This window comes from Felis catus, chromosome C1 (assembly GCF_018350175.1).
Source record: "Felis catus isolate Fca126 chromosome C1, F.catus_Fca126_mat1.0, whole genome shotgun sequence".
NCBI classification, from domain to species: domain Eukaryota; kingdom Metazoa; phylum Chordata; class Mammalia; order Carnivora; family Felidae; genus Felis; species Felis catus.
This window is the reverse complement of record NC_058375.1, coordinates 137,844,439-137,871,966: the sequence shown is the minus strand read 5'-3', so window position 1 is coordinate 137,871,966 and position 27,528 is coordinate 137,844,439. Positions and strand designations below refer to the sequence as shown.

The 27,528-nt window shown below is 35.9% G+C and overlaps 1 long non-coding RNA gene across 3 annotated transcripts in view; it reads left to right on the top strand.

Annotated features, from left to right (window-relative positions):
• Positions 1–27,528, top strand: part of LOC109502680 — a 799,154-nt gene that overhangs the window by 12,572 nt on the left and 759,054 nt on the right. For 2 of the 3 annotated variants that reach the window (XR_006583188.1, XR_006583186.1), the window contains exon 5: positions 575–756. This is a non-coding gene — a long non-coding RNA (uncharacterized LOC109502680). Of the gene's footprint in view, positions 1–574; positions 1,520–27,528 lie in introns of all 3 variants that reach the window. The other variant, XR_006583187.1, reaches the window with a different exon arrangement.

The following is a 27,528-nucleotide window of genomic DNA, read 5'->3' as shown; positions in this document are numbered from 1 at the left end:
GACCACGATCATGTTACATACTGAATGGCACAAAGTAAGTGCTCAGTAAATAATTTTTTAGTGGGGAACCCCAGGCCTCCCCTCCAGCCTCTGATGGATGGTCGTGGTATTCCCGCCTGCTGCCTGAAGCCACTGCGCAGGTCCGCTCAGCGGCCGAGCACAATCCCAGCGTGTGGTTTGCTTTAGCCCGGCGCTGAAACCGCGGCTCCCTGGGAAACTGGGCGTGGCCAAGAAGGGTGCCGCCCCTAGGCGGTCTTCCAGCCGGTGGGGGGAAAAGTGGAGCTTGGTAGAGGTCCTGTACAGTACTCTTTCCAGCGCCCGGTGGGAGGGCCCCTGGAGTGAGCCTTGCAGTCTTGGGCGCGGGCAGGGGAACCGCAAAGTTAAAAAAAAAAAAAAAAAAAAAGTTAAATGAATATGACAAAAGTGCAAAGAAGATCCCCTCCCTTTGTGAGAAGATCTACCACAGGTATCGCCAGAGTAAAATTCGCGTTCTTCTATGTAAAGGTCACCAGGGAAAACAATACAGTGCGTGGTACGTGTTATTAACGCTCCTTCTGTGCACTTCTCATCACAGAAACAGACTCGGGAAGGGGATGTGCTGGCATCACACCTACAAAGACGAGCAGGGAGGGGAACAGGACGAGGTAGAGCTGAAGAAATGGGGCTGCAGAAGTTGTTGAATTTGGCCCGAGTGGCCAGGCAGTCCCAGGCGCCATTCACAGGTTGTGGACAATTAGCAGATGTTTCTTTTTCCAGGTAAGTCCAATCCCACAGGTGTAGGCTGTGTTTATACTGAGTCAGATGGTGGTGGCGTCATAGCAGTATGACCAGGGGATTTTGGCCAGGGGATGGCTCCTCTCTTCTTGAGAGCCAGGACTCAGCGTTCCAACGTTCCAGGGAAGATACTGGTAAAAATTAAGAAATGGTGGTTTGCCCGTGAGTTCCCCTGAGTCATCAGCACCCATCGGTGATACACTATACCTGACCCTGTGGCCTTTAAATCATGTTATAGAATTTGAGTAACTAGGAAAATATTCACATCAAATAACTGATAAAAAGGGTTATACAACCATATGCACCATATAAGGCAAAATATCTCTCTATTTTTATCTGCAACTATATATGAAGATACATATGAAGAGGAAAATAACAGATTGGGAAGAAATGCATGAAGATGTTATTAGTGGTTATCTCCAGGTGGTAGAATCTCAGGTGATGTATAGTTTCATCTGTGTATTTTCCAAGTCTTCTGTAGTTAACATGGATTACTTATAAAAAAGAAAAAGCAAATATTGAAAAAAAAAAAAACACAGAGAAAGACTCCACTAGGCAGAATAAATCTAAATAAATTAGACCATGCAGGTGACTGTTTTCATTTTTTTGTTTCTGGTCCACTGGAGTGGACTTCCTGGATCTTTTTTGGACCTCAGACTGCACTTACCCCCTGCTGACTCAAAACCCAGCCTTTATGCTCACAGGTCAAACCTCTTTGAGCGTCATACAGTGTATAACGATGAAGGTGCTTCTCTCCTGCTCTTCTGTTTACGTCCGCTTTCAGTGGTGGTGGACCCAATAGGCCTACACTTTGGCTTTGTTCCAAGACAAAGAATCTGGCAGGGAAACAGAGGCAGATTTCACACTTTGGCAATGTCCCCCTGATCTCTGCTACCCCAGGTGTCAGACACCTTCAAGTGGAAATCTTTTAACTAAGAGCCCCCCATGGCAGCTCCCTTAGGCTTGTATGTGTGTAGTGGAGGGGATGCTGGGATTTGGTGGAAATGTGAGAAATCAAATATTGAATCTGTTGGTTTATTGAGAAGATTAAAATGGCTGGTTTAGAACCAAGGATGAGCCTAGTCCTGCAGTTTTTCGTGAAGCTGGAAAAGGCAAAGAGAGTAGTCTGCTCTGTGTTTAGACCATTTCCATCAACCTCTGTTGCCCTTTGCTCTTATTTTCCCAGTTACAGCTGTCCTTTCCTACCTCATAAGAGAGCCTGTTTGTCACATTTTCCTCTTAATTAAAATGTACAAGTCCTATATTTTATTCTCCTAGGTCCCTGCCAGGTAACTGATTACTTGAATCTAAGTTGAGGTGTTGATAGCTGATAAGAAAAATGTGTTAGATGTGTTAATGTGTATGCTGATAACATTGACATTTCTTCAGTGACCTTTAGAATCTTAGGTCTACTGAGCATTTAAGACATGAGGTGCTGTAAAATAAAATGTGTGTGTATGTATACACACACATATGTACATGTATGTATACATGTATGTATATATACATATGTGTACATATATGTACATATACATATATACATATATGAGGGCAAACAGGATAACCCCAGATAACATATTATATACTCTCTAATTGAATTCAACATTTGGCCAGTTCAGAGCAAATTCTCTGGAATCAATGATGTTTACCTCTGATTTGGTATAATACCTTATATTTAAAACCTAAATCTAAAAAAATGTTATTGGTTATTTGAGAGAAGTTTTGGTGTTGAATTTCAAAGAAAATATGATATATATATATGTAAGATACATATAATGTTGTATGTATATGTATATATATATATGGCTCCATTAAGGTGTTATGTACTCTCTCCATCAAAGGACTAGTAATAATGGAAGCAGTGGTAGCTGTGACGTGGTATATTTAATAATGTATCCTTATGCACGTTAGTCAAGGATAGAGAATTTAAGTTGGCTCAAAAAAAAACAAAACTGTGAAATTCAACGATAAAACCTTTAATCATGCTTAAAAGGTCAATTGAAATGGGCTGATTATAGTTAGTAATTAAGTGGTCCTTAACCTATACTGTGCTGCTTTTCTTTGGTGGAGCTTCGTTTTGGGGAAATTCCATTTAGATTTCTGATTAAGTCTTTTTTTTTTTTTTTTTAGAATTAGGAAGAGAACAATAGTCACCACTTTTTTTTTTTTTTTTTGGTTACAGTAATTTATGCTTTGTTTCATCTTCTCTTTGCTTTAGCTTTTGTTTGGATTGATTGTCTATGTCATTTTACTTTAATGCATATATCAATTTTTCCTTTTATATCCTTTTAAGATACAAGTCTGTCCATTTTTATTTGGCTGTTTCATTGTAATTCAGTGTGTGTGTGTGTGTGTGTGTGTGTATATATATATATGTATATATCAGTTTGAAGTTTAAAAGAGTAAAAAAATGAGATCAGTTTTAAGGTTTGTGAAAATCACTTCATTTCTATGTTTGTCTTATGTAGAAATTAAGAATAATAGTGTCTGTCTTTTCGTATCTCAAAGTGTAGTTATAAAGTTCACAATGAGATAATAAAACAAAGTGTTTTTAAAAGTATAAAATCCTGTTTAAACGTAAGAAAGAAGTTACTTATATTACTTTTATTTTTCATAGCTTTGCTTTTTAAATTGTACATTTTAACTGTTGGTATGTTAAACTGTCCATTTTTCCTTTCCTGTTGGTGAGACAATACCTAAAGATAACGTGTCTACCTATTTTTATGTAAGGATGTACAAGCATATACACAAATATTTTCCTTTAATTTTTTCATACAGTGTAAGCTTTTCATTTTGACTCTCAGTGAATAACAATTCAACATTTAGCAGTCTGATTAACATATATGTGCTTTGTCTTTATAAAATTATGGTGAAGAATTTAAGTTATAGTTCTTTAAAATGAAATAATACATATTTCATTTCAATCTGATTAGGATTGTAACTATTCTTGTTTTGCCATGTGGTTAGAAGACAATAGAACTTGTACTTTGGGGAACTAAATAAGTAAAACAAATCAATTTGCCACTAGGCAAAAGTCTCTATACAAATATGACCATTCTGCAAAATACTGGCAAAATATTGAACATGAATTTGAAATCAACAATTTTAAGAAATTTTTATTTCCCTTTGACATTATGCTTTATTGATCTATTAAGTAGGTCAGTGAGCATTCGATCTCTTTAAGTAAGACATCCTATGCCACATAATCCCAGTACAGTTCTTGAGCCATTTAAAATGAAAGAATAAGCAAAGAATTAGTGATCTATAGTATTCTAGGGAATGGTTGGGCAGTTTTATTCTTCAAGTGTTAGGAAAATTCATATTGGTAAATACTATATTAATACAAAAATGCATTCACGTTTTTTAAGGGACTTAAAATAATTAACTGAACTCTTTGGCTAATGCTTGCCCCTGTAATAAATCTGTCATTTTTTTTTCTCTTGGAACTCTACAGTTAAAGGAATTTCTACAGTCTCTGCAAATGCGACCTCATTTAGACAACTATTTTTAAATGTTTGCCAGAAAATAAACAGGAAGCAAATCTCAAAGTAATTTGAAAAAGTCAGGAAGATATTCTCTTTCCAAGAATCTAACTCAGTTACCGCTACTCTCCCTGTCCCTATTTAATACTCACACAGGTTTTTTGTTTAAAGAACCACATGACAACTATAGATTAAGTGGATTTCAGCACCTCCAGATACCTCAAAACAAAATCACCCAGATTCTTCTCCCTCTCCTGCCACACCATCCTCCTCCTGTTAAATGGAGAGTTGTATATGCTGCAAGAGACTATTTGATCATTGAAGAGAGACAAAATGTTCTGCTTTTCAGCACATTTTAATCCACAGCTGGTGCACAGATTGGCATAGAGTATATGTTAGTTTTAGCTGTGAATTTTTTCAAGTTGAGGTTGCCTATATTTAGATCTCTGGAGTTTAAGGATTGCTGAAAGTAAATGTTTGAATGAGAAAAATATTGACTGGAGGAAAATACTGTTTAATAGAGGTGTTGATTTTGACCAGCCTAAAACATGCTCATGTTGGGAGAACATTTGTAATGGGAAAGATGAAATTGCGGGTATTACTGGGAATGTACATTTATTCTATTATCATGCATTAAAGATAAATAATAGTGTTTAATTTGGTGTTTAAGGAATACTTGACTGCTTTAGAGGAAAAAAAATGCTTTTGTAGGTTCATTTTAGAAAGGAAGGTATAACACTGTGGAGAAGAAACCAACACAAAACCTAATTTAGACTTTGCAATTTTATTTCCAAAATCATCAGAATCCTAAAGTAATTATTTTACTATTGATTCTTGGACTGCCTTGCAAAACAGCCTCTTTATCCACAGGAGGGAATGTAATGTTGATCTATTTTATTTTCTCCTGAGCTGGCTTTTAATTCAGTCAACAAATATTTAGTGAGCACCCATTAAGTGCCAGGTAATGTGCTAAGCACTGAGAATATTTTAATTTAACTTTGATTGTTATTGGTCTGTGAGGTAAAAATAAACCCTAAAGATTTTTTTTTACACTGATTATATTATATGCTTTTCTAGTTAGGATGTTGTTTGAGTCATTTTAATTGTAGGTTTACCTAGTAACTCAATTCAAAATGTCTAGATTTTACTCAGAGCTCACCTTCATTCAGTAACAGATGCATAGAATATGGACTCAAAGTAATAGAAACTATGAGATTAAATGATCATTTTTCTTCCAGTATCTTTCCCACATGTAAACTGAAAATGTCTGGCTTTGTTGAGTATATGAAAGAATAATGTATTGGGGCGCCTGGGTGGCTCAGTCGGTTGAGCATCCGACTCGACTCAGGTCATGATCTCACAGTTCATGGGTTCGAGCCCTGCATCAGGCTCTGTGCTGACCGCTTGCTCAGAGCCTGGAGCCTGCTTCAGATTCTGTGTCTCCTCTCTCTGCCCCTTCCCTGCTCACGTTTTGTCTCACTCTGTTTCTCAAAAATAAATAAATGTAAAAGAATAAAATAAAATAAAAAGAATAATGTATAAAGAATAAGTATAAGGAAATGGTTTGGGTTGTTTATATGGGAAAGCTATAGCTTAACTTAAATAATTTTTATTTCATTTACATCTTATCACTAGATCAGGAATGATAATATGTTCTAAATTAACCTTCATGGCAAAAGGAGAAATTGGAAAGATGTATTCAAAGCCTATACAGCATTCATTATCTTTGAAATAAAATACCTCAACTATGAATTTATTTAGGGAAATAATCAAAGATATAACTCTAGTTGCATGAGGAGATTCAGAATTATGGTCTTTGTTATAGTGCAAAAATGGATGCCAACAAAACATATTTTATAAAGTATTTACTAGATGTTATGATACAACATAGACTGAACATGATGGCATGCTGAGTGACCATTAAAAATATTTTTGTGGAGTGCCTGGGTGGCTCAGTCAGTTAAGTGTCTGACTTTGGCTCAGGTCATGATCTCACAGTTTGTGAGTTCAAGCCCCACGTTGGGCTCTGTACTGATGGCTCAGACCCTGGAGCCTGTTGCAGATTCTGTGTGTTCCTCTCTCTCTGCCTCTCCCCTGCTCATGATTTGTCTCTCTCTATCTCAAAAGTAAACATTAAAAAATTTTTAAATAAAAAAATATTTTTTAAGTTTTTTTTTTCAGAGAGTATGCACATGAGTGGGGGGTGTGAGGGGGCAGGGAGAGAGGGAGAGAGAGAGAATCCCAAGGAGGCTGCAGAGCCCCATGCAGACCTTGAACTCACGAACCTGTGAGATCATGACCTAAGCTGAAACCAAGAGTCGGATACTTAACCGACTGAGCCACCCAGGCATCCCTAAAAATATTTTTTAACAGTGTACCAGGAGTATGCTTCTGTTGAGTTCTGTTAATATCAAGATAACCAGTAAAATTCATAGAGCAAAATTCAGGAGTCTCATTTTCTGAATACATCTTGCTTGACTTTTCTGTAGTAATCTTGCATACGGCTGACCACACTCCCCCTTTTGAAATGCCTTCTTGGACTTGAGACACCACACTTTCCTGGTTCTTTCTCTTGTAAATATTGGAGTGCTCCTGGGATCTTCGTTCTCCATCTATATTTTCTACCTAAGTGACCACGTCTATCAGTGATGTTACATGCTACTTATAGGTCAGTGGCTGGCAAATGTTTGTTCACAGACTTGACCTTTGCTTAAAATATATTCAGTAGCCTACTTAATAGCTTTACCTAGGTATTTGAAAGAAATTTAAAACTTAACCGTGTTATAATTGAAACCTTGATTTTCTTATTCCTCCAATCTGATTGCACTTTGTTTCTCAAAGCTAGTATATTCTGTTAGTATCTACCAGTTTTCTCATATCAAAAATTCAGAATTGTCCTTGATTATTCCCTTCCCTTCTACCTCCCTCCAGCCCACATATATTCCATCAGCAGTCTTGTTCATGTAATAGCACAAAATGGAAAATAGAAAATCTACTCATCCATCCATTCAGCCATCTATCTAGCCAGCCAGCACGTGTTTTTAGAACCTTGCTAAAATATAGACTGTCTGTTCTCCTTCCTAGTCATTCCCTATTTATTATTTTAAATGCAATATAATTAAAGTTTCTAAAAGACTAATATCAGTCAATAGGGTTTTCTATTGTTATCTTACTGTATACTATACTATCGAACATAATTTGGATATTGCCTATAATGCTTTTCAGTTCTTTGTTAATGGATCTTTCAAAGATTCCAGTACTCTGAATTTTCCAAGATAAAGTGTGGAAAATAAAGCATTCTGACTCTTTTTGAAGACATTTGGGTAGGAGAGACTTTTTCCTTCTATTTTCTAATGAAACATTTAACAGAAAACAAGCATACTTTCTGGATACAGATAATATTTTCATAAGATTTTGCTAACAAATTATATCCTTGTGTTTTGTTGCAGTATGTATATACTGGTAAAGGAATGTTGAAAGTCTTGCTTTCAACTGTTATAAGAACATTCGTCACAATTTAGTAACATCATTTTTTTTTTCCCGCAAAAGAAGGAAGAATTGTCACATGGTCAATCCTAAAGAAAACTTTAGCTTTTGAAAAATTTTCAAGACATATGGAAATTTATGTTTCTGTCATTAGTTCTGTATGTCTTCTTTTTCATAAACAACAGTCTCAATCTGTCTCAATCTCAACAGTCTCATCTTCCTTCATTTTCTCTCTGTTTTATCCTCCCCTCCCTCCTTCATCCACTTCCCCTCCCTTCCTCCTTCCATTCCTCTTACCCTTTCTCCCTTTCTGTCATTCCTTATCTTTCTTTCATTTTCCATCTTTCTGCAATCCTCTCTAGTGTCTTGTCTGTCATTCTTGTTTTCCCTCACATTTCCCTAATTCTCTCTTTTTCTTTTTCATTGATCTACAATTATGGAGACATGGTTTGGTTATATTCACCCTTAAAGTTAATTTTCCAGAGTTGATATACATGGGAGATTTTGCTTATATATGAAGGAAGATGAGGATGTTAGTGCCTGAGACTTTGGAGGAGAGAAAGGAGGTAGAAGGTGATAAACAGGGATCACCACAGATTATGGCCTCTCTTTTCCCAAGGGACTCTATTTCCAAAAAAGAGGGATAGTAAACATTAACTTTATTGGATTAAGAATACTCTAAGTCTTGAGGGACATATCGCACTATTTTGGGGCCACAAAATGATGTCTTAGCAGAGATGAACAATTGACAATTTTTCCAACTCTACAACAGATCCCTGGGCAGGTCTGGCAAATTGAAAGCTCAAGAAAGCCTCTGATAGGAGAGTTGACAGAGGATGCCATAGCAAAAGAAAGCAGAGTAGAAAAATATAAACAGACTAGGCTTAAGCACATGTGGCACAATCCAAACAACTGCTAGGGAACATTTTGAGGTAAAGATTTTTTGCATGCAGAAAATCAGGACCATTGAAATTCAAATATTAGACTTACAAATGTCAATTGTGTCTAAAGGGTTATTCCATGAGAAATTATGGATGACCGTTACTTTAGACATTTCTTCATATCCCAAGTTTGCTTTAGTAAACATCTATTGATCTTATTATCAGGATCAGAATGGATTTTTTTTTTTTTAGAGGTGGGGAGGAGCATAGGGAGAGAGAAAATCTTAGGCAGGCTCCACACCCAGCACAGAGCCTGACATGGGGCTCCGTCTCACAACTGTGAGATCATGACCTGAGCTGAAATCAAGAGTCAGACACTTAACTGACTGAGACACCCAGGGGCCCCATCAAACTTTTCTTTTTAAAGATAGTATTTGTAAATGACATACTTTCCTTTTCTAAGTGATTCCTTAGTTTTTCCTAAGAAGACAATTTCATTCCAACTACAAATAATATTATTCATTTTATTCTTTTTAGATCTTCATTGCATTAATGAGAGCTCCAAGATAAATGTCAATCAAGTTTATGGTAGATATCCTTCACTTTAATGGAAATGTTTTCCATGTTTGTCCATTAAATGTGAAGTTGACTTTTGACTTCATGTATGAATTTTATCACTTCAAGAATATATATATAGAATAAATATATATATTTATTTACTTCACCTCTTAAAAATTCAACAACAGGGGTGCCTGGGTGTCTCAGTCAGTTAAGCATCCAGCTCTTGGTTTTGGCTCAGCTTATGATCTCATGGTTCATGGGATTGAGCCTCGCATTGGGATTCGCTCTCTCCTCTCTCTCTCTCTCCGCCCCTTCCCTGCTCTCATGCATGTGTACTGTCTCTCTCTTAAAACAAATAAATAAACTTAAAAATATATAATGCAGTAACATTATATTATGTAATTATATAATTATATAATATATTATTATATTATATATTTATAATATATATTATATATTATAATTATATATTATATTATATTATATTATATTATATTATATTATATTATATTATATATTATAACTTTCTAGATACCAGGCATTAGGCAGTGAAGGGCAGTGTTTTCTGATAGTTGTCAAAAGATAAGATGAATCTTATGATTGTCCCAGCTTACTTCCTTGAATTACTCTCCAAGCAGACTTGGCCCATGCAGTAAAATGTGAGATAGATGATTGGCAGAGGTGGTAAAGGGTCCATGGCTGAGGCTATTAAAAGACCACAGCAGGCCTTCTAAAGTCAAGGAGCAAATCAAACTAAAAGTCAGCAATTAAAGACAATGTGTCAAAACAGTATAGGTTGCAAAAGCTTTATGTTCTTCTGTAATAAAATATTTGATGTCAAATATGTGAGTTCAGACTCTCTGAGTTGAGGAGATACAGCTGAAAGTCTGGGAGACCAGGGCAGTGAGAATTCTCAGGACAAATTACTTTAAGGGAAAATGCTCAGAAAGAGATTCCAAAGACCAGCAAAGAGTCTCTCTTGATTATTTAGCACAGCACAGCACTGATCAGTGCATGAGTGTGAAGAAACTCTCCAAGGCCAGGGAAAGAACCATAAAAAAGGATTAAAGGCAATAATGCCTGATGCTTGCACAGACCATCAAGAACCATTACCACCAGCTAGACTGGAAAGCCTTATTACTAATGGGGATTGCCTAGAGTATGTAGACCATTCTTGCCTCAGTAGTAGAAATGATTAGTCCTAGAATGAACCCTTCCCTGGTTATGCCTAACAAACCTTAAAAGCAAGGTCCAAGAGGATCAACGTGATTTTAAGTAACATTTTAAGTTTCAGAACTAAGTTCAAGAATATTTTTAGGAATATAAAATATCCAGCACCTAGAAAGATGGGTACAAGTACACAAATGTAAGACTTCTTAATGAGGATAATAAACATATCAAAAGGAACCCAGAACTGACACAGATGTTAGAATTAGCAGAAAAGAACACTAACATTGTTATAACTTACTCCATATGTTACCAAATTTTAGCTGAAGATACCGTAAGTTTCAAAAAGATATAAATCAAATATCTAGACATGGAAAATTCAATGTGTAAGGCAAAAAACTTACTAGGTGGGATTAACATTTGATTAGACATTTTGGAAGAAAAGGTTAGTGAACTTGAAGTCATGGCAATAGAAAGGATTTATAAGGGAGCACACAGATTAAAAAACAAAAGAATACAACTGTAGCAACCACAACAAATACATCAACAGAGCATCAGTGATCTACAGATAACTTCAGGTAGCTTAACGTGCATGTGGTCATTCTCTGTAGGAGAGAGGGAGGTAGATAAAACATTTGCATACATAATCGGCATTTTTTTTTTAATTTGAGGAAAACTATAATCTTGCAGATCCAAACGCTCAACAAACTCCAAGGGCAAGAAGCATGAAGACAACCACACCAAGATACATAATCATGAAGTACTCAAATCCAGTGATAAAGACAAAATCTTAGAAGTCATCAGAGAAGGAAGAAAGTCTTTTACTTATAGAAGAACATAAAGCTTTTGCTACCTGTAAAGTTTTTGGCATGTGATATTTTATTATTGACTTATAGTTTTTTTTAATGTTTATTCATTTATTTTGAAGGAGAGAGAGAGCACAAGTAGGGGAGGGGCAGAGAGAGAGGGAGAAAGAGAATCCTAAGCAGGCCCCATGCTGTCATCTCAGAGCCTGATGCAGAGCTCCATCTCATGAACCATGAGATCATGACCTGAGCCAAAATCAAGAGTCGGATGCTCAACCTACTGAGCCAGCCAGACACCCAATTGTTGACTTATAGTTTGATTTGTTCTTTGACTTTAAAAGACCTAGTCTCTTAATATTCTCAACCATGGACACTTCATCACCTCTGCCAATCATCTGATTTACAATTTATTACATGGACTAGGTCTATAATAAATAGATACCTTCAATAATCTCATTAATTCCTATTGCATGTTTGTTAACATGATGGATGACTGGTTAGTGTGTCTTCATAAAGATTGCCTAGTTAATCCATTGGTCTCTGGATCATAGAGAGTCATGTAGACATTTATATAGTTGGTTATCCTTAAGCCTCTTATTAGCCAAACAATATACACTTTGCCAAATCACCAAAGTGATAAAAGTACAAAACCGTTTCCTAATATAGTAGCTCAGTAGATAGCTATTGAATAAAAAAATGATAAAAGAACCTAACAGCAAAATTACTTTAAATTAAAAAAGTAGAACCTCCAGCTTTCTCAGTGTGATAATATTCACTGCCATAAGCTCTTGTCAACAGATACTTTGTAATGATTGAACACATCAAAAAGGGATATGGTATTTAAGATTTCTGAAGCTGATAAGTTTATTTTTTAGCCTATCTTTAGAACACTGGCCTTTTCACTAGAGAAACTCCAACAGATTTATTTTTTGTGACTTAAACTCTGTGTGTGCTATTGGAACATTATTAATTTTTAAAAGCAAGAAGTCAGTCACTGTAAAAGAACTGACTAATTTATAGAGTAATCAGAGGTAGCTTTTTGCAGTTCTTATGTATTATTATTTAAAAATAAAACCAAAGCACAAATCCTTTTCACCTAAACAGGTTATTTGAGGGATGTTCAAGCTAAAAATGGCATCTGAGTTAGTTTCTCTTTCCTCCTAGATTTCGGTGGGAAAACAACAATGGCAACAGCAACATTGTACGAAGCCCTGTGGTTGCTGAGCTATATGGCTTTATGCCTCACTTTTTCTCTTGAATCTCAAACATTTATAATTATACCCAAATACTCAGGTTTTATTCTTCCTGGTGAATCTTCGTTCTTTCTTCAAGAATCAAAGTTAGATCCTCAGTGAAGATTGTCCTTTTTACTGAAGCAGAGTTAACAGACACCTCTTGTGTATTCCATAGCACTGTGTATATATGTTGCATGCTTCCGTTAAGGTTCCTATCAAATGGAATGATCACATTTGTTAACATACCGTTTTCTGGCTTAGATTATGAAGTATTTGAGGGGAAGGCCATATCTGAGTCTACCACAGTAACTATCATAGTCTCTGGCATAAGAATAAATACTTTGTTTAAAAAAAATTTTTTTTTTTACACTTATTTATTTTTGAGAGACAGTGAGACAGAGCACAAGTGGGGAAGGAGCAGAGGGAAAGGGAGATACAGAATCCAAAGCAGGCTCCAGGCTCTGAGCTGTCAGCACACAGCCTGACACGGGGCCCAAACTCATAAACTGTGAGATCATGACCTGAGCCAAAGTCGGAGGCTTAACCGACTGAGCCACCCTGGTGCCCCAAGAATAAATACTTTGTAAATGCTGTCGGAAAAGCCATTTTTTAAAAAGTTTACTTATTTATTTTGAGAGAGAGAGAGAGAGAGAGAGAGAGCGAGCGAGCCAGGGAGGGGCAGAGAGAGAAGGAGAGAGAATCCCAAGCAGGCTCCATGATGTCAGCACAGAACCCAGTGTAAGTCTTGAACTCATGAAACATGAGGTCATGACCTGAGCCAAAACCAGGAATTGGACACTGAACCAACTGAGCCACCCAGGCACTCCTGAATAGTCATTTTTAAAGAAATCTGACAACATTTACCTTCATGTAGTTTTTAAATAAGCTATGTCTATTACTCTGTTTCCCTCTTCACTCCATTGCTAGTATTCTTTTCATTTTTCCGGTGAGGGTGTAGGCAGCCTCTCTTTTCTTTCTAGAAATGTTTTATGAAGAGAAGACAGGAAGTTGATATTTACTAGTATTTTCTACACTGAGTGAAATGATCCCAATATCTTTAAACTTTTATATATATTTTTTTCACAGATGAAGTCATATTTTTGGTAAATATTAATTTAGATAATATGATTCAAAAATATATATTATAATATAGCTTAAAATGCTTCAAAATCATAGAATACTATGCAGAGATGAAATGATAAATATTTCACATCCAAGAATCATCATTTCATCATTTCATAATTTGAAGAAATGAATTCTACCAGGTAAACTTTCATGACCATGATGTCATCTTTGGCTTCTAAACGCCATTTTAAAAGGTTTGCTGCTGCCCCCCCCCCAAAAAAAAAAATTCAACAGAATAGTCAGCATTGTCAGAAGGTTATAGGAATCAAACAAGGATGCATTATCAAACCTTGGTTCTCTGAATAAAGACAGAGTTGAAGATGACACTGTATCCATAATAGATTTTAATATATCCTTGGAGAAGTAGGAATGGGTCTGTGGGAAAGTCGAAGGACTTGGAGTCAGGAAAACTTACACTCTGGGTATCATTTCAACCATGCATTGAGGCTAAACAAAGCACTAATAACGTGAATATCTAGGAACCAAAAGGATAGTTATTTTTAAATCGTGTTTCCAGATTTTATTAGACATTTATTTTTGAGATTATCCTATATACATTTTCTGTGCTAAAATAGACTGTTGTTTTGCAACTACCTTATTCTGGATGAGTCTTCAACTATAGTCTTTCAAGTGTGTTAAATTATAATTATAGTGAGTATGATCTGGCCCATTCATTCTTGCATGTAATTTGGTCACATACTCTGCAAGCATGAAATGATTGAGTGTATGGAATATCAACAAGCTTTATTATGAGAGAGAAACCCTCTGTTGGATTTATTAAAGCTTTGGTATGGAAGTCCAATATGGTTTATTTATTCATATGATCAGCTATTTCAATTTAACCACTAACTTTTGGAGAGTCATGTGTATATTTATTTATATGTCATAGTCATCAACTGCCTAGAACAATTGCCAATTTGTGGATCCTATTTATATTTCTTTCACAAATGGTATTCTTTTGTAAATTGACTTTTGGACTTAAGCCTTCACACAGTTGCAGTGCAAAGGGCTTATTTCTGTTTTATAATGCCAGAAGGTTGTTAGGAAGATCTAGGGAGATGAGGTATATCTCTGAAAATGCTTTGTAATTTTCTAGAAACTATCCAATTACAAGGTATTAATTTTATTTGTTAGAATACCTAGTGTGTGCTGGGCACTGATAAACCTTGTAATCAGCGTGATTTAAATTGATACTAGAAAATCCCAAATGACATTATAGGTTTATTATTTTAACCACCCAAGCATGATCGCACACTTTAGAAATGGAAACGCTCTTTTCATTCACTGATGGAGGTTCATTAATTTAGTCAAGGAAAAACAATTTTGATCCAACATATTTTATCATTTGATATTATCTAATTGTGGAATTAGCCTCTCTTTGGTCTTTAGTCACAGTGCATTGTCTGTTGTTCTTTAATCTAGCTCCATTGTGATTGTGGAAATAAGTAATAATAGTAAAAAATTTTATTGGTAAGTAGACTATAAGTCATCTTAATATCAATTGTGAATGCTCACAGTTTATGTTTATGGCCTAGCTCCATGCTAATACACTGATACTCAGGCAAATATATTTCTTGTTAGTCCTTCCTGTGGCAAGCCAACGTGTTTAGTACACTGGATATTCACGTGGTAGTATAAATATGTTACATGTTGGAGAGTCTTGACTGAGTACTTTGTAACCAACAGATAGAATACCAGCTATGGTTCTACCTGCCTGATTCTCAGAATAGATTTATTCCCTGATTCCAGTTGACAAAACCAGCCTCCAAGTATTCACCACAATTTTTTAAAATCCCGGTGTAGTTGAATACAGTGTTATATTAGTTTCAGGTGTGCACTGTAGTGATTCGACAGTTCCATATATTACTAAGCACAGTTTTTATATCTATAAACACATTTGTCACCATTGAAAACATTAAGAAGTGTTAACACGAGTTCTCTCTCACTTTTACTCTCGCTTTCATTTTTCACAGACCAGTCAGGAACTTTTCAGTGTTTTCAAACAACCAAATAACCCCTTTCCAGTGCAGTCTTTGCCTACAAAGAACAACTGTGTAGATCAAGAGGAAAGGGATTTTTTATATAAGAACTTTTGTTCCTAGGAGTCTGTGAAATTAAAAAGAACTGTTTTTTTCATATGAATTTTTGTAGGCATGAATTTGAGGGGCAGGTCCTAACTGAAGCAAGTCCTACTGGAGACTGTTTGTAGCTCGTGTACTATCATTTAGGTTCAGGTAATGCTCAGGATCACTACTTGGCTGAATTGACTCACTACAGAGCAGGATAATGCTGACTGTTCTGTGGGCCTGTGTCTTCCTCTGTGGGTTCTGGCATGGGTGGTCATTTGATAGTCTTGGCTCACTTCATAGCAGACTCTTTGGTGAGATCCTCAAGCCAGAATTGGAGTTCTCTCTATACTATGTAGGAGCTGAGGGCCGCTAAGAAGAGCTAAACCTCAGGAGCATCTTCTTGACCACTCTGGGCTACCCAGCACACCATGATGTACGTGTGCTCAGGTGGTTGCAGGGTAGCCTGCAGATGGCCTGCTCCTGGGTTCAAAAGGGAGACAAGGATGGAGTAAGGGTCTCCACTGCTCTTGGTGTGGACCCGCCTTATCTAACTCATCTCCTTTCCTCCAGACTAAAACCTGGAAAGAGGATTATTAACACAAGAGCTCAGTCATTTGGAGCTTCTTTGCAAACTCTTGGTTTCCTTTTCTGGGATTGTGGAGAGTGTAACTTTTATTTTTCTCCTTCAGCATCATGCCTTCCTGCTTCCTGACTCATCAGATCTTAATGATAGAAAGAAATAACTTCTATTATTTCAGGTGAACTCTGCAAACTAATTTATGCAAGCTGAGGGGTTGGGGAGCTTGCAGCAGGAATGAAAAAGTAGAGACATCAAAAAGACACTCACCCAAGACAGCTGGTAGAGCCTGAAGGTTGATTTTTTAGATACAGCCAGGGCAAGGGCCTTGTATTCAGAAAAGCCAAAAATAAAGTTAAAAAAAAGCATATTGATTTGTTAGGGTATTGTCTTTCCCCCTGCTAGACTGTTGGATGTGTTGTAAAGTGATAAAAACTGCTCCAGTAGACACCTTGGAGTGGCTGCTCACAAAAGACTCTGAGAACATATTTATTTAGTGAATGAAACAATAATATATAACATATATTAAGATATTAACACAATTATTAATTCTTAAGTTTATTATATTAAGAGAACACAAACTGAATCATTCCATTTTCTTTTTTTTTTTAATTTCTTTAATTTTTTTTTAACGTTTATTTATTTTTGAGACAGAGAGAGACAGAGCATGAACGGGGGAGGGTCAGAGAGAGAGGGAGACACAGAATCTGAAACAGGCTCCAGTCTCTGAGCTGTCAGCACAGAGCCCAGCGCGGGCTCCAGCTCACGGACCGCGAGATCATGATCTGAGCCGAAGTCGGCCGCTTAACCGACTGAGCCACCCAGGCGCCCCTGAATCATTCCATTTTCTTAGAAGACATTGATATCTTCTTTATACTTTATACTTAGAAAAATAATTGCAGTTATTCTTTGATGCTAGCAAAAATATATATTCGTTTTGGGTAAAGTCTTATCTAATCATTCAACTTTATTAATTATATTAATTATTCCTTTTTCTCTCTTTCCTATTAGTATTTATCTGTTTCTGATTGTTGGGTGAAGTGAAGGTTGAGCTACATTAGACTTTCATTATTATTGTATTTTTTAACTGCTTTACATCTCTGCCCTTCATTTTCTTCTTATCCTTCTCATCCTTCCCCTTTTTTTCCTTCATTTTCCTTCTCTTTTACTTTTTATTTCCTGTCTCTTCTTTACTATCCTTTTTGTTTTTCTTCTCATTCTACTTTTTCCTTTTATCATTATTATTTAATATGATTTCACAGTCTGTTCTGTGATACCTGATGTATAAAACTTGGGTAATGGTTTTCCTTGATGTTGGTTATAAACTTTATGAATAAAACAACCATATTTATATATTTGTTTACATTTTCTAATTGATTATAATTTTACATGGTAAAGCTTAATTTTTTTTTCATTGCGTGTGAATTAGATTTCTGGTTTTTAATTTTTTTTTAATCTTTATTTATTTTTGAGAGAGAGAGAGAGACAGAGCGAGAGGGAGACGCAGAATCTGAAGCAGGCTACAGACTCTCCTAGCTGTCAGCAGAGAGCCTGACACAGGGCTCGGACTCAGGAACCCTGAGAACATGACCTGAGCCGAAGTCGGATGTTCAACCGACTGAACCACCCAGGCGCTCCTAAATATCTGCTTTTTAAAATAATCTGAGGGGTGCCTGGCTGGCTCTGTCAGTAGAGAGGCATGCGTATTTTGTGTTTTCTTGCCTTACGATGTCATGCTTCTTCTATATCCTTGTTATTTTCTTTTATTCCTTACTTTCCATCCCTATACTGACCATGCATTCTTTCATTTTTCTTTTTCTGTGTTTTTGCAAAAACTATGAGTATTTTTATTCTTTTTTTTTTAAGTGTATTTATTTTTGACAAAGAGTGCGAGCCAGGGAGGGGCAGGGAGAGAGAGAGAGAGAGAGAGAGAGAGAGAGAGAGAGAGAGAAAGAGAGAGAGAGAGAGAGAGAGAGAGAGAGAGAATTCTGTCAGCGCAGAGCCTGATGAAGGGCTTGATCTCATGAACCATGAGTTCATGACCTGAGCCAAAATCAAGAGACGGACACTTAACTGACTGAGCATGCAGGCACCTTTATGAGTATTTTTGAGTACTCATACTTAAATACTTTATGAATATTTTTTTTCTAATTGCAGTTAAATTTATATTTTCAAAGAACACATTTAAAACAGTTATTCCTTTTATATATATAATTCAAAATGACACAATGGTCATTTATTTTGTAAAATGACCCTCAGTTGAGATTTTTTGTATGTTTTTCTTATATTCAGATGGGGGTTATAAGTTTCTGGGACGAAAGACCGTTAATTATCTTTAAAGAGATTTAAACAATGATAAGAATCTGATATATTTACCCAGGAAGGTACTATTTCTGTTGTTTTTCATCAATTTGTGTACATCCATATTTTCATTTGTGTCCCTTTCTTTGTGCCTGAAAGAATTTATCTTCTCTTGTAGTGCAAGACTGCTGGTGATGAATTCTTTCAGCTTTTGTGTATCTTGCGTGTCTGAAGAGTTTTTGTTTTACCTTTTTTTGGAAAGATATTTTCTCAGGGTATAGAATTCACCCAGATTCTTTTTATTTCTGAACTTAAAGATGTTGCACTATATCTTCTTGTTTGCATTGTTTCTGGTAAAAAAAAACTGCTGTCTCCCTTATTGTTCTCCCGTGTAATGTCTTTTTATTCCAGCTGCTTTTAAGATGTTCTTTTTGTCACTGTTTTTGAGCAATTTTATTATGACGTACTGAGATATTGGTTATCTTCATATTTGTTATTCATGGATTTTTTGAGCTTCTTGGATCTGTGGGCTTACAATTTTTACCAAATTTGGAAGTTTGGGGCACTATTTCTACAAACATTTATTCTGTCCTTCTTCTTGTCCCTTGTCTTTGAAGACTCTGATTATACATTTATTAAACTATTTAAAGTTGTCCTGTAGCTCACTGATGTTTGGATAAATAAAAAAAAAAATCTCTTTTCTTTTGGTGTTTCATTTTGGATAGTTTTTATTTCTGTCTTTAAGCTCACTAATCTTTACTTCTGCAAAATCTAATCTGTTGTTAATCCCATCCAGTATATTTTTGATCTCACATATTTTAGTTTTCATCTCTAGAAGTTGATCTATGGGATATGTATGTGTGTGTACATGTCTGTGTGTATTCTAGGCCTTTACATTCTGAACAAATTGAATGTAGTTATAATAATTTTTTCATTATCTTTGCTAAATCTAATATCTGTGTCAATTTTGGATTGTTCCTGATTGATTTTTCTCTTTAATATGGATTATATTTCTCTGCTTGTTTGCATGCCAAATTTTTTTGTCTGTGTGGTAGACATTGTGAATTTCACTTTGTTGAGTGTCTTATATTTTTGTATTCCTGTAAATATTCTTGAGCTCTGTTTTTAGATACAATTAAGTTACTTAAAAAGATTTTTGTCCTTTGTAATCTTGATTTTTAACATTATTTAGGTGGCCCCAGAGTAGAATTATTCTAGAGCTAATCCCCACGATTGAGATAAGATCCTTCCAAGTATGTGATTGGGTATTCTGTGAATCATGAACTTTTCCAGATTGACTGGTAAAAGACTCAGTTCCTGGCTGGGTTCTATTCCCTCCAATTATTTCAGGTGGTTTCTCCATTGGTAGTAGAATTTATACTTCTATAATATGAAAGTTAATTTTATAAGAAAAATGCTTTTTCCATTCTCTCTGGTTTGTTGATTTTTTTAGAGGCCCTTATTGCTGTGGTTGGTGTTTTTGTTTACTCGTCTTTGAAAGGCAAGAGATTTATTCAAGCCAAATATTCCTGCAAATCTGGGTGGGTGCAATCTCTTTGGATCTTCCTACTCGCCTCCTGGATGATATTTAGAAAAAAACAAAACAAAACAACAAAAAAACCCTCTCCCATTTAGATGTCAAACTGGAAGGCTTTTTGTTATAAATTCATATTATCATTAAAAAATCCAGAAAGTTTGGGCCTGGATGAGAGGAGAGAAAGGCTCAGTAGGGGGAACTTTATTCCTTCATAGTTTAATTTTTGTGTTTGGAGATACGTGTTCTCTTAGAGGTCATGTTTCTTTTTTCTTTTTTTTTAATTTTTTTAAAATGTTTATTTATTTTTGAGACAGGGAGAGACAGAGAATGAACAGGGGAGGGTCAGAGAGAGGGAGACACAGAATCTGAAACAGGCTCCAGGCTCTGAGCTGTCAGCACAGAGCCCAATGCAGGACTCGAACTCACGGAGTGTGAGATCATGACCTGAGTTGAAGTCGGCTGCTTAACCGACTGAGCCACCCAGGAACCCCTTAGAGGTCATGTTTCTAAATCCAGTTATCCCGCTCTTGCCTCCAGTCATCTCACATGAACAGGTCCTTTGATGCTGTGGCGGAGTGCATCATGATGACCCCAGCCACACCAGGGGACAACCCCAGCTTCTGCCAGTTTTCTCCTTAGTACACTTATATTTACAGTTGTTTTGATGAACATATCTTTATTCTTCTTCGTGTTGGTTCTTAGAAACATTATAACTTGCCAAGAGTTGCAGGCATGTTTAAGGAATCTTTCAGATTAATTGCTTTTTAGAAATTTCGAGCCCTTTTTACTCACACTGTTTTGACTTCTCTATTTATTTACTTACTATTTTATTACTATTTAAAAAATTTTTTTAATGTTTTATTTATTTTTGAGAGGGAGATGGAGCACGAGTGGGGGAGGGACAGAGAGAGGGGGAGACTCGGAATTCAAAGCAGGCTCCAGGGTCTGAGATGTCAGCACAGAACCTGATGCAGGGCTTGAACCCACGAGCTGTGAGATCATGACCTGAGCTGAAGTCCGACGCTTAACTGAGCCACCCAGGTGCCCCTTATTACTATTTTTTATTAAGGTATAATTAGCATATATCCTTTTACTAATTTCAGGTGTACAGCATAATGATTTGACAATTCCCTACATTGCTCAGTGCTCACCATGATAAACGTAGTCATCATCTGTCACCAAACAATGTTTTTGCAATCTTACTGACTCTATTCCCTACACTATACTTTTCATGTCTATGATTTATTTATTTTGTAACTCTAGGTTTGTACCTCTTAATCCCCTTTATCTGTTTCTTCCATTTCTCCACCCAACTCCCCTCTAGCAACAACCTGTTTGTTCTCTGTATTTAAAAGTCTGTTTTTTGTCTCTTTTTTTTTTGTTGGTCATTTGTTTCCTAAATTCCACATATGAGTGAAATTATATGATATTTGTCTTTCTCAGTCTGACTTATATCACTTAGTATTTTACCTTCTGATATACAAGAACATACAATGGGGAATACAGTCTCTTCAACAAATGTTGAAAGGAAAACTGGACAGCTACTTGCAAAAGAATGAAACTGGACTACTTTGTTACCCTATATAAAAAGTAAACTCAAAATGGGTTAAAGACCTACATGTGAGACCTGAAACCATAAAACTCCTAAAAGAAAACATTGTCAGTAATTTCTTTGACATTGGGCTATAGAAACATTTTTCTAGATATGTTTCCCCAGGCAAGGGAAACAAAAGCAAAAGCAAACTAGTGGGACCACACCAAAATAAAAAGCTCTATCACAGCAAAGGAAACCATCAATAAAATGAAAAGGCATCTTACTGAATGGGAAAAGATATTTGCATACGATATATCTGATAAGGGTTAAGGTCCAAAATATATAAAGAACTTACACAATGCAACACGTATAAAACAAATAATCTGATTTAAAAATGGGCAGAAGACCTGAATAGGCATTTTCCCAAAGAAGACATAGATGGCCAACAAACACATGAAAAGATACTCAATATAATTACTCCCCCTATCATTTTAGGGGGACCTACCATAGTAGAGACCTATTCCATCAGTATGTACTCTCTTAAGTACACTTTTGTTTTCCTCATTATTTAGATTTGCCTTTATTAGTGAGGATAAATTTGTGTGTGAGTTTGTGTGTATGTGTGTTGCTACTATTTGGAATAATTTATTGCTCCTTTAGTCATTTTCTCTAGGATTTTTAGTTCTATGAAACTTTCTATGTTGTCCTTTATATATTAGGGTTATTAACCTCTTCATATTTTTTTGTAAATATATTCCCCAGCTTTTTCTCCTATATAAATTCTCTCTCTCCTTCTACCCATCCTTTCTTCCCTCTCTTTCTGTAATATGTAATATAAATATGTAATACAAATAATGTAAGTAAATGTACATAAATATATAAATATCTAGGGTTTAACATGTTTAAGTTAACCAAATTACTCAATGTGTTCCTCCAAATTCTTTATTTCACTTAGAAAATTATTTCTCATGGAGCATTCAAATAAATGAAGGCAACTCAATCTATTTGTTTCTTCTCTGGCGTAGCTGAATATTTCTTCTTTTTAAAGTTTATTTTTTAAATATTTATTTTTGAGATAGAGTGAGAGAGGGAGAGAGGGAGGGAGGAAGCAGGGGCAGAGAGAGAGGAGAGAGAGAGAATTCTAAGCAGGCTCTGTGCTAAGAGCGCAGAGCCTGATGAGGTGCTTGAACTCATGAACCCATGAGATCCTTACCTGAGCAAAAATCAAGAGTCGGAGGTTTAACTGACTGAGCCACTCAAGTGCTCCTTAGCTGAATATTTCTTAATTGAATGAACGTAAAATTATAGCTTCATTCCCACCTATCCACCCACCTTCCACTGCTTGCACTACTTCCAGGTCTTATTTTGTTAACATTATTAACATATTACATCTCAGGATACAGTGTTAGCTCTTTTTAATGCCCACCATCACACCATTTTGTAATTACATTCAACTCTATTTCTGGTGTCTCTAGAGATGGAGAAGAATTAGTCAGTAGGCTTGATTGACCAGAGAGAATGAAATATAATGGTACCCAAATTGAGGTATTGTGACTGTATGAAACATGATGTCAAAACTTTGTGGTAAAAACCAGCCATTTATTATATCTGTAGATTCTGTGGGTCAGAAATATGCACAGGGCACATTGGAGAATTCATTTCTTTGTTCTGCCATGTCAGAGTTTTAGTTGGACTCAAAGTCTGGGGACTGGAGTTATCTGAAGGCTGCTCACACACAGGGCTGTTTGTTGATCCTAGCTGTCATTTGAGTCTTAAGCCGCAGCTGATGGCTGGAACATCTGTCTGTCACTTTTTCATGTAGCCTAGGATTCCACTTACCATAATAGCAGGATTCCAATGATAAGTGTCCTGAAAGAAAGAAAGCCAGGCAGAAAATGCATTGCCTTCATGACCTAGTCTTGGGAGTCACATTGTATTATTTCTGCCATATTCTATTTGTTAGTCATTAACTTTGGTCCATCTTCAAAGAGAAATGTTAGGTCATCTTGTAAGAAGAGCATGCAAGATGGACTATATTGGTGTAGTCATCTTTGGAAAACAGAACCTGCCTCTCTTTGAGATTTAGATGTAATGCCCTCCTCAAGGTTTATAAACTTTAAGTTGCATGTTATCTCCCAACCACATCTATTTCCAGTTTCTTTCCCTGCTAAACTTTCATTCTTTCTTGCTTTTCACTTCCAGTAGCTGCTCTTTTCTCCATGCCAATTAAGATGTGAAATGTTGACACTTCCCTTAACTTTCCGAAAAGAACATTTATACAAGATATTTATATATGTAGTAGATTTTACTGAATGTTTAGTGAATATATGCAATGGAGTACAGAGATGGTAGGGGTGAAGGAAATAACATCTTAGCCACTAGGGAGAAAATACTTTAAAATTTGAATAGAAACAACCATGATATGAAAGACCGCTTTGGATGTCCTAGTCACCAAAAACTTCTGACTTATCTACATTTCTTTACTGGGCATTCCTTTCCTGACCTGTGACATGATTTTCCTCTGCTCTGTCTCATTTATTTATTGCTGTCTTTTTCTGCTTTTTCACATTCCCATTTTCTATTTGTGTCACATCCAGAAATGTTTAGGTGTATCATTATTTCACCGCCAGCTTTCAGTTTATGCCGTGGTGGCCTCCTCTGTTATACCAAAGCAAGGAGAACCAAATGTTGGCACCTGAGCTGAAGATGAATTATGGCAATCATTTAAAGGCAGAAACTACACTTATTAATAATTTTAAGAGCAAATTTGCCTTACCCATAAAACTATCAAATAAGTAAGGAAACAAGTAAGCACATAGTTTTCTTCAAGCATATTGATAATACCTTTTTTTAGCATTGAAAATATCCTTTATAGTGGAGAGGTTAGATTTGTGATAGTTTGAGGGGGAAGTTGATCTTGTCTTTCTCTTTTTTTCTTCCCCCTAGGTCCTGCCAATTTCTCCATACAAGTATGTTAACCCAAGTTGAACCCTTAAGATTTGGCAGAGTTTCACATTTTCACATGAAGTGCAAATTAATTGTTTTATGTGTAAATGGGATTTATAATAGGGCTGCCTGAATGTTTGAAACAGCTATTCTCAAAGTGATGGATTTTAAAGGAAATATTTCTTTAGCACCTAAAAGCAATCCATTATAGCACAATAAGGCAAAACATTATTGGTTCCTTTTCAGAGCTCCAGTTTTCCATGACTTGAATCTAGAAAAACATTTTGCATTTTGGGTCTTCCTAGAAATTAAAAGTTGAAATGTACCTGAAGGTCTGAGTTGGGAAGATGATATTTAAGTTAATACACAAGAGATCATTAATACACAAGAGATTTTCTTTTAGTTGGGAAATTCATCAACTAGTTTTAAAGACAACTACTTGGTTGTAAAGTCCACCCTTGTTAGAGTGGGGCATAATAAGCAATTGATGTGTTTATTTCTTCATGCTGGGAAGACCCTGTTTGAAACAATGGTGGACATTCCAAGACTACTTGTAATGTTTGTAAATGATACATCGTGTGTTATACATTGTGAGAACTATGAGTTTTAAGAAAGGGGAACAGTGAAAAATAATGGGTTAGGTTAAGGTTCATAGAACAGATAGTAGAATCTTAATGGTAGAATTTGAGTGAACTCTTTCTGGCTAGTCATAATGTATGATAAGGATTTCTGGTCATTTGGGAGCAGTGGCAGATTTACTGTTAAGTTAATGAAGCTGAAGTTTTAGGGCCTCCACTTTTCTTGGCCCTTGGAGTACAGAAATTTGTAGAATATGGGTGTTGGAGGGGTGATTTAAGAAGCAGGGTTGCAAACCAAAGACATATGCATAGGCATTGCTAGTAATTTACCTAGAGAGATTGCAGAAGACTCTATTTACTTTGATTTCTTTTTTTTTTCATTCAAAGTAAATATTCATTTCTGTACCCATTTTTATATTTGTAATTTTATACTCTATTTTTTCAAAAGTCCTCCCAATTTGTATAAATGAGATCCCGCAAAACCTGTATCCACCTCTGTTTGGAAAACAATGATGGAAACTGCAAGTGAGTGGTTAATTGAGGGTAGTTCCCTTTGATTGCAAAAAGGCTACTGATAGCTACTGATATTATCAGAGCTAAGAACAAAACTCAGATCTCTTCATTTCTAGTTCTGTGCACTTGCCTTTACACAGCAAGGTCTTGTATCCTTCCACTTTCAAGGGCTCTTCATTTGGTTTATCAAAGTTATCCAGTTCTGATCTAATAGAATGTGACAACAAATAATGTCATTGATAAAGTGAAACACTAAAATCTTCTATATGAAATGGATCTGGCAGCATCTACCTTTCCTCTGTAGATATTATAGTTTTTTAATTACCACCACAGCTGAAATGCCTAGTGTTTAGAAATTGGAATGAGTTCATGTAAGCACTTACATTATCAGGAAATATAAATAGCTCATTTATTCATGGTAGCATTACTGTGTTCCTAATATAGTTTTTATTGATGGACACTTGAACTGTATCAATCCACTTAAAATTCAGAATGGTTCTTTTGTGCATGCCTTTATGGCAAGAGCAGTATAATTTAATTTAATATAATCTTTTAAAAACAATGATGTTTGTTTCATAAATGAATATTTTATATGTTGTGTTTAATTAAAATAAAACTATGCCACTGATCTAGAAAACACAAAACAGACTTGAGTTCATATTTATGAAGTGTAGCAATATTGGCAAGGCACAACTTATCTTGTTTATGAGACATGCTTGCTATTACTTGTACAGATTGCAGTCATTTTATTGCTGAGCTTTACATGGTTTACAACCCAACAAATGCAATGAAACTGTCATGAGGAAAATAAGCCTATAAAATTTTTTAAAAAAAGAAGGTGGCACTCACAGATCAAAATGTAGTTTTTTTGTTGGAGCATTGGTAGGTTTTGAACTGTTACATCCTTTGAGGCAGCAGGTTTTCTGGATATATCTGTAAATGAAAGGGAAAAGGCTGAGATTAGACACTAAGGTTATTTTTAGCACCTCTGCTTTGAGTATGCAGTTCCTCTGAGACCTTGCTTTTGCTTTTACTCTATTGATATGTTCCAGAAATCCAGGTAAACATAAACGTGTTTTTGACACAGGAACAGTTTGGAAACCAGGAAATGGTGTTTATATGTGAAAAAAAGGGAAGATACGTGGATGAAAAGGTCCCTATCTCTTTATTTCAAAGTGTTCAAACTGAATATTGAATTTGATTCATATTTTTGTAAAGTTGTCTCTGTGGAATTAGAGCTTCCAAGAAAGTCTAGGCTTCAGGCTGAGGTGGTCAGGGGGGTTTGGCTGTCTCTATGGCTTTGAATATAATTTATCTTCCAGGACATTAGGTTGGAATTTTAATTTGCTTTCTAGGTTATTTTCCCTTTTATCTGAAAAAAAAAATCACTTAATTTCTTGGCCATTCATTAAATATTAGTGACTTTAAGTCTTGTATTTCTGACATATATTCATGTATATCCATTCAAGATTTAGAAAAAATGACGTGAAAAAACAATCTTAGATTTTTTTATGTTTATTTGAGAGAGAGGACATGTGCACAACTGGAGGAGGAACAGAGAGAGAGAGAGAGAGAGAGAGAGAGAGAGAGAAAGAGAGAGAGAATCCTAAGCAGGCTCTGTGCTCTCAGCGCAGAGGCCGATGTAGGGCTCAAACCTCTGACCTGTGAGATCGTGACCTGAGCCAAAATCAAAATTCAGACCTTAACTTACTGGGCCACCTGGGGGGCCCCTGAAAAAACAACCTTAAATGAACTTTAGAATTGTTTACAGAAACAGCTCAGAGGAAAAAAAAATGTTTCTTTATATAGTGCATCTATTTGTTGCATATCCTTCCCTATGTCTAGTGTATCATAACTGCAACAATTACTTCATTTCCTGCTGCAAAAATAATAGTTTTACTCTTATAACTGTCTGATGAGCTCGACCCTTGATGGTATCCAAGAAGTAGAAAAACA